The sequence below is a fragment of the Rhinolophus sinicus genome, chromosome 3 (assembly GCF_057876585.1).
Source record: "Rhinolophus sinicus isolate RSI-liver-muscle chromosome 3, RSI-T2T, whole genome shotgun sequence".
Taxonomy (NCBI): Eukaryota; Metazoa; Chordata; class Mammalia; order Chiroptera; family Rhinolophidae; genus Rhinolophus; species Rhinolophus sinicus.
In genome coordinates, this window is record NC_142503.1 from 9,249,031 (window position 1) to 9,264,847 (window position 15,817).

The window sequence follows — 15,817 nt, forward strand, 5'->3', positions numbered from 1 at the left end:
ATCCCTCGAACTGAGCATTTAAAAAATTTCTCCTGCCAATAAAGGAGAGACCTGGTCACATGTCTCTGACGTGCTTCAGAATCTACACGCTCCTTTTTGAAAACTCAAGCCAGAAAGGGAGAAAAGAATTTCACAATGCCTCGTCTCGGTCAAGTCGCTTTTATGAAAAGTGGCAGAAACCCACTCAAACAAGCTTAATTTAAGCCAAGAGGATGAAGGACAGGGAAGACACAGAAGTGTTTCAGGAACCCCTGGGCAGGAGGTATAACCGGAAGCACCCAGCAATCTTCCCTGTGTGTCCCCAGAGCGACCTGTGGACTCTCCTTCTCTCTGAACAGCTCTACCTACGGAGCTTTGCCTCTCCGTGCTTACAGCAGGAGGCTGCTGCCCCACGACACCCCCGTTTACAGGTCCTTAGAGGAAGCACCCATCAGAGACTGACAGGCATGTCTTAAATCCAGTTCCTGGAGAGAGGATCTTGGAACTAGTAGCTCTGACCCCGGTCTAGTCAGCTCCAGCCAGTGAAGTCAACAAGACGAAGGCACCCATCCCCGCTGGAGGGAGAAAGGGTATGGAATAGGCAGACACCCAGCAGCATCTAATACAGTCCCAGAGGTACCACTGCCAGGATGCACAATCTTTCTTCCTGCCCTTTCAACCTCCATCTCACACCATAACATTCCATTCATTTCTTCATTCATTCATCCATCGATCAAACATGCTGCAAGCACGGCCATGTGCCAGGTGCTGTACTAGGGGAAAAAGATGAATAAGACACAATCCTTGCCTCCCCTTTTTTTTAACTATCAAACAGAAGAGTGTAAAATCCACTCAATTCCTTGAAAAAAATGAAGACATTTTTAGTTCAAGGAATATGTCTGTTAGTAGTTAGTTCAAAGAATATACTCAAACTTCAAATTTCTCCCAAACCAATTTCTTATTCATGCCATTGCATGACTGACAATCAAGCTGCCATCATCTTCTTCTCTGCCAGCACTCTTAGGTTAAGATAATCTAGCTCAGTCTTTAACATTAATTTAATTACAAAGTCAGACTTTAAGAGAGAGACTTAAGCAGTATATAAAGACTTAAATACAATGAAATTTTACCTTAATGTAATTTGTAAAAGTTGAATCTCATCATAGGCCACTTGGCATTACCACTTATGGAACAACCACTGTTCAGTCTCTTGGGTTTTGCTCACCAGAGCAAGAACGGTAAGATTTGGGGGAAGCCCTGTTTCTTCTAAGTTGACCCTCCAAATCCAACGTGTTTAGGTAAACATGACCGTCAAGACTCTAGGTGTACAAAGTCTCATAATTCAGACACCACGGGACTGCACATTTATAACAATGCAAACAAGGGCCGGACTACAGTGTGTCTTTTCATTATTTGTAAAGAAAGGATTTGCTCAGTAAATGAATAGTGTACATAAATGTTATCTGAGGGGGAAAAGTTTAGCCTGTTGAATCCTTCTGTAAGTAATTACGGTTTTCAAATATTTGCAAGCACTCCAGAGAACTATGTATTCATAAATCATTGATACATAATTGGGAAGCATTCTTATATATTCATCAAATATGATCCCCTCAGGACTTCTGGGAGGCAATGCTCTGCTATCCTGGGCCTAATTGCTGCATATATTTAAAAGTAATAAACATTGCATCTCTTTTTTTTTTTTTTTTACATGCTTAATTTCATCCACTTGTCTGAATTAGTGAGAAATACAGATGTGTGTGTGTGTGTGTGTGTGTGTGTGTGTGTGTGTGTGTGTAAATATTCAGAAATCCCACTCAGTTTTTCCTTTCTCTTCCAGTAATCTGACAGGAGTGAGGATGGGTTACCCAGATGACCAGACCAGGATGGGACTGGGAGCTGGTGAGGTACTCTAGACCTGGGGGGTCTCGGGGCCCTCGAATCCAGGAGGAGCAGAACACAAAAGTGTAGAAAAGCTAGCGTCCACAAAGCCACAGAGGGCAAGTTAGACTTAGTCCTAAGGAATTCTAGGTTCACACCTAGAATTTTCCCAGAAAGATGACAAAACGAAGTATAGCCAGGAAGTTTGTCGAGTTTGAAGAGGCTCAAGGAGAAAGTGTCCCAGAACATCCAACGCTGTCTGTCACAGCTCGTTTTTGTAAGCCCCCAGGAAGCCCTTGGCCGCTGCCGAAAAAGAGATCTCAACAGCAATTTAAATGAACAAATGTTCTGATAGAAATACTGTAAGCGACAAAACCACTGAAAAAAAAAACGCCATCAAATTCTTCCCTCTTGTTAACTCCTCCCTTACCTTTAGGGCAGGTTTGAGAAGGTTAAATTCAAGCAACCAAGACCTTGTTCATGCTTCTAAAAGGCTTAATAATGCAGGTGACATTTGCAGTTTAAGCAGCTGAAAGGAGAAACAGGCCAGACCAACACTAAGTAATATGCTCAACTCCATTTCAGCTTCACCCAACCACATCTGTCCTTGGTACTATTTAAAGAAGGGCAGCTAAACATTCTTTTTATTTTTCACTTTTTCTTATTTATTTCCTTTTTATTCTTTAGTGTCATAAATACACACATAACTCCCTTTCAAATTTCTCAAATCAGATGTGTATTGAATGAAGCCAACATTGGGGAAGATTTCTTGCAGAGAGTAAGCGTACAATGCTCTTTTCAGCCTTCACTTTTCCAAAACGTTCATTCATTTTCCTCTAAACCATTGCAAAGGTGGTTGTGCTATTTTACATGAATCATGAATTGTGAGAGCCAAAATCTTGGGAAAGCTAGAGACCTGGTTCAAGTTAAATAAAGAATCCTCCATCCTTAGATTCATTACAGAAATGCAGTGACTAACTCTTTTGAAAACTAGCTTTTATTAAGTGGATTTTTAAAGAGTTTTTAGTTTCTGTGTCCACCAATAACGATTCCATTAATACTTAAAGGCACGTGTCGCTTAAAATGTGGCAAGACTTATTTCCCAAATTCCGTGGGCAGAAGATACTATCCTGTTTCCCCAAAAATAAGACCTAGCCAGACAATCAGCTCTAATGTGTCTTTTGGAACAAAAATTAATATAAGACCTGGTATTATATTATATTATATTATATTATATTATATTATATTATATTATATTATATTATATTATATTATATTAATTATAAAGACCCGGTCTTATATTATAGTAAAATAAGACCAGGTTTTATACTAATTTTTGCTCTGAAAGACACATTAGAGCTGATTGTCCGGCTAGGTCTTACTTTCGGGGAAACACGGTAGGATGTGCATACTGCGTTTTCAGTTTACTACAGCATTATTTCAGTTTGCTTAAAAGGCTGTGCCACAAAAGGGATTGTAATGAAGAGGGTTAATGTTCAAGCTACTTTGAGTGTGCATATTTTAACACAATGTGATTTAAAAATTCTGAGAAGCACAGATGGTTGATCAAGCACAAGAATTGTGACGGATGGAAAATCACATATGGAGGTTGTGCCCAATTACAAACATCAAATACCACTTAGATTAGCACTCACTATATTGTTGTATTGGTTCTTCTGCAAGAAGTTAATGGTGATGGCATTACAGTTCAATAGTACATCAATCTATTCTGTGAAAGACTCATCCTCTCCACTTTCTTTCCTCCTTTTGGCAGAGTTTAATAGTCTAGGGTGTGAGAAGTTCAGTAGCATCTCCCCACTCATTCTAGAAGATCTTTCCAAGATCCTTTGTGATACTATGGTTCATAATAAGAAATGTATATTTGGACTTCATTCCTAAAACTCTTGGAATTGCCTGCCATGAGAGGTATAAAGGTGTTCTCTGTTATGTTAATGAGGTGACATTGGGAAACCATCTCAGGATGGAGGCTGGTTGCCAGTGGAACCAACAAAGTCATGAGAGGATGGGGACTTGTAGTCCCATTCCCCTGACCTCCAGGGAGGAGAGAAGGACTGGAGATGGAGTTGAATCACCAATGGCCAGTGAGCTAATCAGTCGTGCTATGTAATGAAGCCTCCATAAAACCCAGAGGACTGGGTTCGAAGAGCTTCGAGTTGGTGAACTCGTGATTATGCGGAGAGAGTGGTGCTCTTGGATGGGCTATGGAAGGTCTCACCCGATCCGCATACCCTGCCCTATGTATCTCTTCCATCTGGCTGTTCCAGAGTTATATCATTTTATAATAAACCAGTGATCTAATAAGTAAAATGTTTCTCTGAGTTCTATGAGCCTCTTTAGCAAAGTGATCAAACTCAAGAAGAGAGTCATTGGAACCCCCAATCTACAGCCAATGGGTCAGAAGCACAGGTGACAATTTGGACTTTCGATTAGCATCTGAAGAGAAGGGATGTGAGGGGGACCAGCAGTCTTGTAGTTCTGAGCCCTTAACCTGTGGGATCTGATGCTATCTCAGGTAGATAGTGCCAGAATTGAGTTGAATTGTAGGACACCCAGCTGGTGTGAGAGAACCGTTAACTGTGGGGTAAAAACCCACACATCAGATTTGGAGTCAGAATTGATAGTCCCTTCCACATTCAGGTCTGTTAATATGGTAATTAGCCAACTATTAAAGCCATGGCCAGCCCCTCACAGTTGGGTTTCCCAGTTACCTGCTCTCCTTTCTGGACATTCCACCTTTCTACATCTTGTCTGTTACACTCCCACCCTACGGATATAGCCCATCTGCAGGTTCTGCCCTTTCCAGACCTTGAAATCACTAGAGAGAGAACTACAAGGAGTCCCAGACCAAAACTTAGCTTTGACCCTGCGTGGGCTTCATCTTGCTCCAGACACTGGGCTTTCTGTCCACTCCACTGAGGGTCTTATCTTGTTCTGTGCAGTCCCTGCCCTCATCAGGCCAGGACCCTCCCTGCTCCTTCAGGTGTGTCAGGACCTGAACCCTTATCTGTCTACACAGGAGAACTTTGGAGCTACACAATGATTTGCATGTATGTTTGTGAGCCCGTGAATGTAAGTAAAAAAATTTTGCTGTCAAAATTCTTTCTTCTATTTCCTGGTTCCTAAAAGATGCCTTTCCAAAGAAGATAATAATTGTATCTTAACTTCTGAAAAGAATAATGTCCATGAGTCTCTGGCTCCAGACTTTTTTTTGGACACATGTTACACGGCAGGAGCTAAAATATGTAGGCAATGGGACACAAAGCAAGTAAGACAATTATGGCCACTACTCTCAAAAACCCAACATTCAATCACTGCACTGTACACCTGAAGCTGAAGCTGAACAATAATGAATGTCAACTACAAGTTTGTATGTATACGTATGTATGTATGTATGTATGTATGTATATATGTGTATATATATATGTATATATGTATAGATGTGTACATGTATGTACTTACAAGAAGCAGAGTACAGCATTAGGAATAGAAAAAAAAATATGCTTAAAAAATTTAAAAAATAAAAATAAATTTAAAAAAAAAGAGAAAATAGGGAATCTGAAAACTGATTGAAAAATGTGGAGCCACCTGATATGAAAAAAGGCTATCCTCGAACACTGTGGAGAAAAATAGAAACTTTTCAAATAATGTATGTAGTTTAAAAAAAGGAAAAACCAACATTCGACCTATAGATATAATACAGTGAAACTCACATCATAGAAGTACATATGTGCAAGGTATAGGGATCAAGAAAGGTAATGAGAAGAATGTTTGCAAATGATTAGTTATTTATGAACACAGCTATGTAACTGTAGGTGAAGATGTTTCGACATGAGGTCTGTTGGGTGGGGATTGTATTCGTGTAGACGGGTGGGCACTTCACAGTGTATATAACTGAATCTATGGGGCTGATTTTCTCTAAATCAATTTCTTCCTAAAGTGACCTGAAATCACATGTCATTAAGTAATTATGCAATGAATGAATAAACACATAAACAAAGGAGTCAGTTTTTCTGTTTTATAAGCATGGGATGCTGTTCCTCCCATTTCGAGTTCATTTACTGGAGTAACCTCCCAGTCTGAGTTATTTTTTGAAGACCAAGATATGGAGATTTTGGTTCCCAGTGTCATCTAAAGGTAAAGAGAAATCACTGTGTTTGAAATAAAATGAGAGGAATCACTTCTTTCACTGTCTATCCCCATTTGTTTTAGGCCCATCATTCTTTCGCAGCCTTTTGGTTCCTATGTGTCTCCACTGTTTCTGAACTTCTAACCCCTTACTACCTGGGACTCTCATTTGGCTACTTTCTTGTCTCCTTGACACGGTTGTAAACTCATGGAAAACATGATATTTTGTCCCCATGCTTTGTACGTTGCAGTGTCTCCAAAAGCATGTGTAAGTGAGGGGATGAGAAAGAGAGAGAGGGAACACATGAAATAAGATGCTCAACATCACTAGTCATTAGTGAAATGCAAATCAAAACCACAATGTGATTAACACTTCACACTAGGATGGCTAAAATTTAAAAAGACAGACAACAATAAGTGTTGGTAAGGAGAAATTAGAACCTTCATACATTGCTGGTAAGAATGTAAAATGGAACAGCTACTTTGGGTAACAATCTAGTAGGTCCTCAAAATGCTAAACATAGACGGCCCAGCTACTCTACTCTGAAGTATGGACCCAAGAGAATAAAAATATATATTCAAACAAAACCATGGACACAAAAGTTCATAGCAGCATTATTCCTAATAACCAAATGAGGAAACAACCAAAATTGCTGAATAATATTCCATTGTAGATAAATACCACATTATCCATCCAAATGATGAATGCAAAAACAAAGTATGGTATATCTACACAATGGAGTATTACTTGGCATTAAAAAGGAATGAAGTATTGATCCATATTAAAATATGGATGAACCTTGGCAATGTAATGCTAAGTGTAAGAAGCTAATCACGAAAGACAAACGATTGTATGATTCCATTTATGTGAAATGTCCAGAATAAGCACATCCATAGAGACAGAAAGTAGATTAAAGGTTGCCTGAGTCTGGGGAGGAAGAGAGAGGGAATGACTAATGGGAAGAGGTTTGTTTCTGGAGTGTTGAAAATGTTCTAAAACAAGATTGTGAAAACTCCATGAATATACTAAAAAATCACTGACCTGAATACTTTACATGGGTGAATTTCATGGTGTGTGAAATAGAAATATCAATAAAGCTGTAAGAAACAGAGAAGGAAATGCTTCATGTGACTTAAGTTCAAATTAGTTAGACACGATCTTGAATGTAAATACTAACGTAAAGAATAACACTCACTCCCCAACAGAAATCTGCCTCATTTGAGCATCATTTTCTGAAGGCAACAAATTTCCTTGTTTTGCCCACTCTGCGAATAAGAATCTTGAATTTGATACAGGAGGGAGCCACCCAGTTCAGAAAATTATCCATAACAATACTTACAGATTTGGTAAGAATGACTGGATACGGGCCATGCAATGAAAACTAAATGTAGTTTACAACATGGTTGACTTACGCGTAATTATACACCCCAAACGATAATAATATAGAGTAGGAGGAAATGAACTTAGAGTTAGTAATTTCTGACTTCCCCGCTAGGAACAATGTGAAGGTAAGAAAACATTTTCTGTGCTGGTCCAGCCAGACTTGTCATTGTCCTGATTCATGCTGGTTCTAGCCCTCTTGCCTCAGTCTGGCCAGTTCTTAGATGTCACTTTCTGGTTGTAGGGTTTCTATTATTTGCAGGAATTTCTTATCATCTGCTCAAACTTTACTTATCCTGTAGGACTTAATCCGTGGTATGTCTAAAACAATAGAATCCCACAAGCTTTACCGATGATTTCTCAGTGCCTCCAAAATAGCTTCTGTTTTTCTGTGGGCACATGCTGTACCCCAGTGGCCCCAGCACTCCCATCGGTCCTTTTTGGTCCTACATTCTACCCTGTGCTGCCTGTAATATTCCTCTCCTTTGGGCAGGAAGAGAGATTTAGGTCAACCTGCCTCGAACTCTGTGTTTGGGGTCGCCTTTCAGATGCTCCTGGAAACACCAACACAGAGGTTAGAGGTTGGCCCTGGATGGTATTTTCTTTGGTTGCCCTCCGGTGCTTGAGATAGAGGGGACGTTTGGGTTGCTATATGAGCAACCTTTTTTCTCCTTCGTCCCACCTACTCTGATGCAATCCTTCTAGGCTCTTGATTCTCCAGAACTATCACATCTGTGCGGGCTTCCCCACGGGATGAGGTCCTATATAAGGAATCCTGAACTGGACACAGTCTTATTGATCAGACGGAAGGGGAAGGAGAGTGGACGTCAGAGGACCCACCACGGCAGTGATACCTCATACCCCAAAGCATAAGTAGATTGAAGAGTTGGGGTCAAGACAACATATTCTGCTTACTAACTGCCTAAGTGCTGATGGCAAAAATTTTTAAACGAGCTGAGTGGTTCTACCACAAATTTATGTTTTCCATTGCACAGCTGGATTCTGAATGCTTCTTGACAATTATTTTCCTAATCACTACATGATTTCCTTTCTATCCCTCTCTGCAGCTGCTATAAGCTTTCACCACTTCTCTCAGCTCCCCGCCTCTACCCCTCCTCTCCCCGCTCCCCACAGTGGTTTCACCTTCAGTGGAGAGGAGACACTATGAGCTGCGGCCTCGGTCAGCATGCCCTCCTTCAGCTCCATATCCCTTCCTCGGCTCTGGTTTGGGTCACCCTTTCTCCTTCTGGTCCCTAGGGAAGAATCCTGACACCACCCCTTACCAGCTTTGCAGCGTTGGCCAAGTGCTAACCTCTCTGTGCTCCAGTTTCATCATCTCTACAATGGGGGTAATAAGAGTACCTACCTTAGAGAGCAATTGTAAAAGTTTCACTAATTTTAACTTATCTGGATAAGGAATTCGAGCACGTGCCTGGCACATAATAAACCCTATGTAAGTACTCACTATTGTTATCATTGTGTACAAGTATTAATGTGTATAATACAAGTGTGTTATGTGTACAATTAATGTGCAGTCATTACTAATGTGTATTAATATCAATAATAGTTAACAGGGTCCTGCTGCACACTTACCTCTCTGGCCTTGTCCTTCTCAGTCCCCTTGTGAGTGTCTCTTCCTCTGTCCATCCCACAAAGGTCCATAAGACTCTTCCCTTCTTTTTCTCCATCTACGCCTTGCATGGTCTCATCATTCCCACGGCTTCAGTTTCCCTCTTTTGTCTTCTAGACTCTAGAGCAGTGCTGTGTAATACAACATTTGTAGTTGTTACAGGTTGAATTGTGTTCCCCAAAAAGATGTGGTCAAGTCCTGATCCCTGGTATGCGTGAATGTGACCCTATTTGGAAATAGGGTATTTGCACATGTCATCAAGCTAACATGAGGTCATACTGGATTAGGGTGGGCCCCTAAATCCAATGACTGGTGTTCTTATAAGGACAGAGCTATTTGGAGAAACGCCGTATGAAGACAGACGCAGAGATTGGAGTGACATGTGTACAGCAGAGGAACTCCTGGGACAGCTGGCAACCCCAAAAGCGAAGAGAAAGTTATGGAACACCCTTTCTCAGAGCCTCCAGAGGGAGCATGGCTCTGCTGACACTGTAATTTCACGCTGCGTGCCCCCAGAACTGTGAGAGAATGAATTTCTGTTGCTTTAAGCCACCCAGTTTGTGGCCATTTGTTATGGCAGCCCTGATACGGAGATGATGGAATGTTTTATGTCGCACTGTCCGAGATGGTATCCACTAGTTGCATGTGGCTACTGAGCACTTGAAATGTGCCTGGCCTGACTGAAGAACTGCATTTTTAGTTTTATTTCCTTTCAATTAACTTACATTTAAATAGCAAGAAGTGACTGATGGCTACCATCTTGGACAGTGCGGCTTTACATGCATATATTATCTGCCTGCAGGGCAGTTCCTCTTAGATATCACATAAACAACTCTCACTCACTCGGCATGTTCACGACTAATGTCTTCCCCTCAAAACTGTTCCTCCACCTGTCTCAGAAAAGATGCCTCTTTCACAACCCAAAACCATGGGTGTCCTTTTGGGCTCCCCATCTCCTTTGGCCCCACACGCAGCAAGTCATCAAGTCAACTTCCTAAATATCTCCTTCCAGAGATCACAAAGCTTAACTAGCCAGTAGGCGGGGCCTGATTTGGCCCCTCCCATGCCCTCTCTGGCCACGCCTACTTTAACTCTAGGCCCAGTTTTGTGCTCTCTTTTGCAGTTCCCTCCTCATCAAATCCCTTGTCCTGTTAAATCCTTCTAGGGCTCATCTCCACCCCAAAACTAGATTATATGACTGTTTTATGCTCTTGTAATGCTGAACCATCCTACTTCAGGAGAGTTAACACTGTATTGAAGTAACCCCCTTTGTCATGTCTGTCTCTCCATTACCAGCTGTATCTACAGCACCCAGTACAATGCCTGGCATACAGTGGGCAACCAATAAATATTGAATGAATGGCCGTTATGGAAGGCAGTGTGGACGTTCCTCAAAAAATTACGACTAGAATTACCATATGACCCAGAAATCCCTCTCCTGGGTATCTACACAAAAAATCTGAAAACATTTATACATAAAGACACGTGTGCTCCAATGTTCATTGCAGCTTTGTTTACGGTGGCCAAGACATGGAAACAACCAAAATGTCCTTCGATAGATGAATGGATAAAGAAGTTGTGGTATATATACACAATGGAATACTATTCAGCGGTAAGAAAAGATGATATAGGAACATTGTGACAACATGAATGGATCTTGAGAGTGTAATGCTGAGCGAAATAAGTCAGACAGAAAAAGCAGAGAACCATGTGATTTCACTGATATGTGGTATATAAACCAAAAACAACAAAAGAACAAGACAAATATTGAATGAATGAATGAATGAATGAATGAGTGGATGGCTCAAAGAATGAATGAAAAGAACTAAACAGTACAGGTTATCAGGGAAAACTTTCAACATTGTTGCTAATTATGAATACTAGGAGAAAACAAACAAACAAAAGATAGAATAGATTACAAATTTGCTTTGGTGGCATCCACGTGATACTAATTACAGTTGTTTATGTGAAACATTACTTTTTGTCCCTAATTACCATGCAGTAAAAGCAAGGATTATATGTATCATTAGATGTGTCAGATCAACTTGGTTGGGTTTTATTTCATTATACTAATGAATTATGCACATATGCTTAGATGACATAAATTATTGTGGATGTAGCTGGTTGTCTATTCCCACTGTTGCAAAGTTTCTTTCTCTAATCCTCATTCCACAGTTTCTTCCACGTCAGGAGCATGGTGAAAATTAGCACTGGGCAGGGAAATAGGCAATCACTTCTAACCATGTAGAACAAAAAGCAATTATGAGCCAACTGTGATGATGATAGTGTTGATACGTTACTCATCATTACAGTGCACTTGACATCTACAGAGCGTTTCACGGGCATCGTTTTATCTAATCATCACTTCAATGCGGTAAATAATTAAGATTCTCAGAGTTTTAGTAACTTGTTTTAATAAATGTCACTGTCCAGGAAATAGCCCTAATTAAGTCAAGTTTGGATAGAATGGGGCTCAAAGAAACAAAAACTCATAGACAGAGACAATAGTTTAGTGGTTACCAGAGGGTAAGGGGCGTGGGGGTGGGAGATGAGGGTAAGGGGGATCAAATACATGGTGATGGAAGGAGAACTGACTCTGGGTGGTGAACACACAATGGGATTTATAGATGATGTAATACAGAATTGTACACCTGAAATCTATGTAATTTTACTAAAAATTGTCACCCCAATAAATTAAAAAACAAAACAAAAAAAAGAATGGGGCTCAAAGTCAACTACATTTGAAATTACATTCACTGAAGTTCATATAAAGCATTTTTAATGTATACCTCGTCAGTAATACCCAGTGATTTTGGTATTATTATTCTTTTTCTGCAGACAAGGCAACAGAGGATCAAAGAGATTGAGTAACTTGCTCAAAGTCTCAAGGATGGTAAACAGTTGACTTCTGAACTTGCGCTATTTGGCTCAAGGACCCAAGCTTTTCCCCACATCACTGAGTTTATGCCTAATGACATGTGTTATCAGGAAAGTAAGAATAAAGATATCTCCTAGTCAGAAGGTGCTAAGCCAAAGACTTGAGAGAAATAAGTGGAAAAGGTTTCAAACAGCTGCTTTGGGGGGTCACTGAAGCATCCAATATGGGTAAAATAAGAATTTCCAAGCATTCCTTAGAGCCTGGCTGAAGCTATATCATGGATTAAAGATGGTGGATTAAAGATGGCCAATGCTTCTTTGGCCTTCCTCCCACTGAGAACGGTTGTTATTTCCACTTGCCTTGGATCTGGCTGGCCTGTGATTACATTGGACACTAGAGCAGAACAATGACGCTGCTTGACTTCCACAGGTAGGCTACTGGTCCTGACCAGCCATGCTGGAGGGTCACACGTTGGCACAGCCAGCAGTCTCAGCTGAGCCCTGCCTCCCGGTCATGCCCACTGAGGTGCCAAACTCATGAATGAAGCTGTCTTAGACCCTCTGGACCAGCCCATCTGCCAGCTGGATACCACATGGAACAGAATAATTGCACAGCTGAGCCCTGCCCAAATTCCGGACCCACAAAATCAGCAGGCGTAGTAAAAATGGCTATTGTTTTAAGCCAGTGTGTTTAGGGGTAATTTGGTACACAGTAAAAGGTAACTAGAATATGCCACAAGTTCATTTTGTAGGTTTCTTCTCTTCATGGTTCTAAACGAATAAATAGCCAAGGACCAGGCTATCAAACTGTCATCATTAAACAAACAAGCTCTTCAGTCTTTCACGTAGCAATTCCCCACACACACACATAAAAGATCAGACGAATAGCCTATCAACGGACTTATTTGAAAGGCATAAAATAACTTTTTTCTTTGAAAGTTATCAAACACTGATAAAAAGAAAATGTCTGAGAGTGCAGCCTATGACAAATAGGACATTTTTTGATAATTTTACCTTTTGCATTTTATACACGCAACAGCTTTTTCCCTGTTCAACTCAAATTTGAAATGGAAACAAGAGATAACATCTGTTTTCTCCACTGTCTCTACACAGATTTACCAACAACCAGATATACAAGCCCGTTTCTCACATGTTATTTCTCGCCTTACTCAAGTTTACCTTCTGATGATGCTAAGATGAAAATGGCATTTTCTATAGAGCCGTCTTACAGTGTAGCCAGGAATGCCGAGTAGCTAAGTGGGGAGGGTTTTACTCCAACCTCAGTGGACAAAACGGTTACCCAGACTGTGCAATTAGCAGGGCACAAATGAATGCTGCAGCTGTTTGCAAAGGCACCCACAGTATTTCTGACATGACAAACTATGCCAGTGATGTCAGACTTCCTTCTTAAACAAAAGTGAAATGTGAGAAGCTGAAAAATTCTATGACTGTTGGAAGATGTTTTTCCTTGTTTGGGGAATTGTATTCTTAAATACCGACATAGTCTACACTTCTGGATTTCCTCCAGGTCTTTGAAAGTCTACATTTCTTTATAATCCTGTACAAAACCTACCAGTTGGCTCCCCGAGTTCTTGGTTATCTCACCACCTTGCCATGCAAGTCACTGAGCAGGGAAAATGACTCATGGGCTCTAAAGAAAACCTAATTCATTGAGTTAGACATTGGAAAAGAACCTAAGTGAGTCACTGTATCCTTCACTGCAGGGGCAGCGCCACACCTAGGTGACTCCAGCCAGAAGAGGAGTCATATTTTTAACAAGCTGGTCAGGGAAGGATCACTCACAACAATAATACATACCATTCCTGTGTATACTTACAGTCCAAAAACAGCAACAAAAGTATTGCAAAATAGAAGCCAATGGACAAACGAAGAGCAGAACTGTGCAAACGCCGAGGTGGCCAGTTCGATTCCCACCTGGGCCAGTGAGCTGCGCCCTCTATAGCTAAGATTATGAAAAACAGCTCTCCCTGGAGCTGGGCTGCCATGAGCAGCCGGAGGGCGATGTGGGCTTCTAGGAGCTGCTGTGAGGGCCGACTGACCGACCAGCCACGGACTGCCTCAGCCAGGGGAGCGCACTGCTCATCATACCAGCATGGGCCAGGGAGCTGTGCCCTACACAGCTAGACTGAGAAACAACAGCTTGAACCGGAGTGGGGGGGAGGCAGAAGAAGGGGAGGGAGAAATCACATTAAAAAGAAACAGAAAATCTGAACAGACTGATTACTAGAAACAATGAATCAGTAATCAACAACAACAACCAAAAAACTCCCAACAAAACAACTATGCAAGCCGAGAAAACCAGCCTCTAACAGTGCCTTGTGCAAATTAGAACAAGGTGGCCCCCTGGGGCCAGGAAATTAGGAAAAGGCCCCCCTTAGGGCAGAAGCTACCCAGACGCTGGGTGAGCTGAGCAAATGGGGTCAGTCTCCTGCACCCCTTCCCTATCCCATCACTCCCACCACCCTCCATCCCCTCCCCACCCCCTCAGCAGAAAATGAATTCCAGGACCATGTGCAGTGGCCTTAGGAGAAATAAATAACAGTTTTTATGCCTCCCTCCCTGCTCTTCCAGGTAAAACCGACCTTTTCTACTTTTACTCTCAAGGTTCCTTGTTGCTGACAGTTGGCAACACTGTTTTTTTGTTTGTCTGTTTGTTTGTTTTTTAATTTATCTGTTACCCTCTACTAGTAAACCTGAGGGCTAACGGGGAATACAGAGCTTTGTCCCACCAGGTACCTGGCAGGCGCTCAATAACCACTTGTGAAAGGGATGAATGACTCGGAGAGAATGAACGCAGCCTCGGTCTAATTTTTTCCTTGCTTTAAACTGAAAAGAAGAGTGTGACCTCACCTCCCCTGGAGGAATACAACTAACCGAAAAGCATTTTGCTCTCCAGAGCAGAATCTCAGATTGAAAAGGGAAATTCTTGAACAGATGGGCCACCGTGGCTATGAGACCTGAGTCTACTCTCCTCTCTCTCACCTAGTAGCCTGGACGACAAGGAAGCATCCTTTCTAACCCCTCAGAGCCCTGGACATACAGGGAAAGGGCTGCCTTTCTAGCAACAGCCATGGTTCCTCTTGGAGAGGAGATTGGAATCGCAGCACAGCCATCAAAACCACGTAGCCAGGGTGGACCTTCCCAGCCACTCCCCAGCCTGGCATTGTGGACATCCTAACAGCCACAGAGACAGCTGCCACGTGAACCCATCACTTTGAAATGAGGGGCCACGCCAGAGGTCAGGAACCAAACGTCCAAAGGCCAGTTTATTTGGTCCACATGGTGTCTGTCGTTTGTTGTTTTTCATTGTTGGCATTTAGTTGCCTGACTCTGATCATGTGAGTGGAATATGAATGTAAATCATAGAGGTGGAATGCAGATTGGTGGTTACCAGGGGCTGGGTGTAGAGAGAAATGGGGAGTGACTGCTTCATGGGTACAGGATTTCTTTTTCGGGTGAGGAAAATGTTTTGGAATTATTAGGTTGGTGCAAAAGTAATCGCAGTTTAAAAGGCTAAAAATAATTGCAAAAAACGCAATTATTTTTGCACCCACCTAATAGATACACGTGGTGGTGACAACATTGTGAATGGGTTAAACGTCACTGAATTGTCTACTCTAAAATGGATAATTTTATGCTATGTCAATTTCACTTCAATTTTTTTTAAGCAAATGCAAAAAAAGAAAAAGAAAATTAGAAACTTCTATCAGATTTCCGGCTTCTCTTGAGAAACCTTCTCCCCATGTGGCAACGGTCAGTTGGTGCAAAGCAGCAGCTGCCGGATGGAGGACGGGTCACTTGCCCTCCATGTGGCCTTTCACCCAGGCCCTCATCTGAGTGTGTGACCACTGCACCTATCCACAAAGAAGCCACTTATTTTCTGCAGAGAGTAAACAGAAGATGGC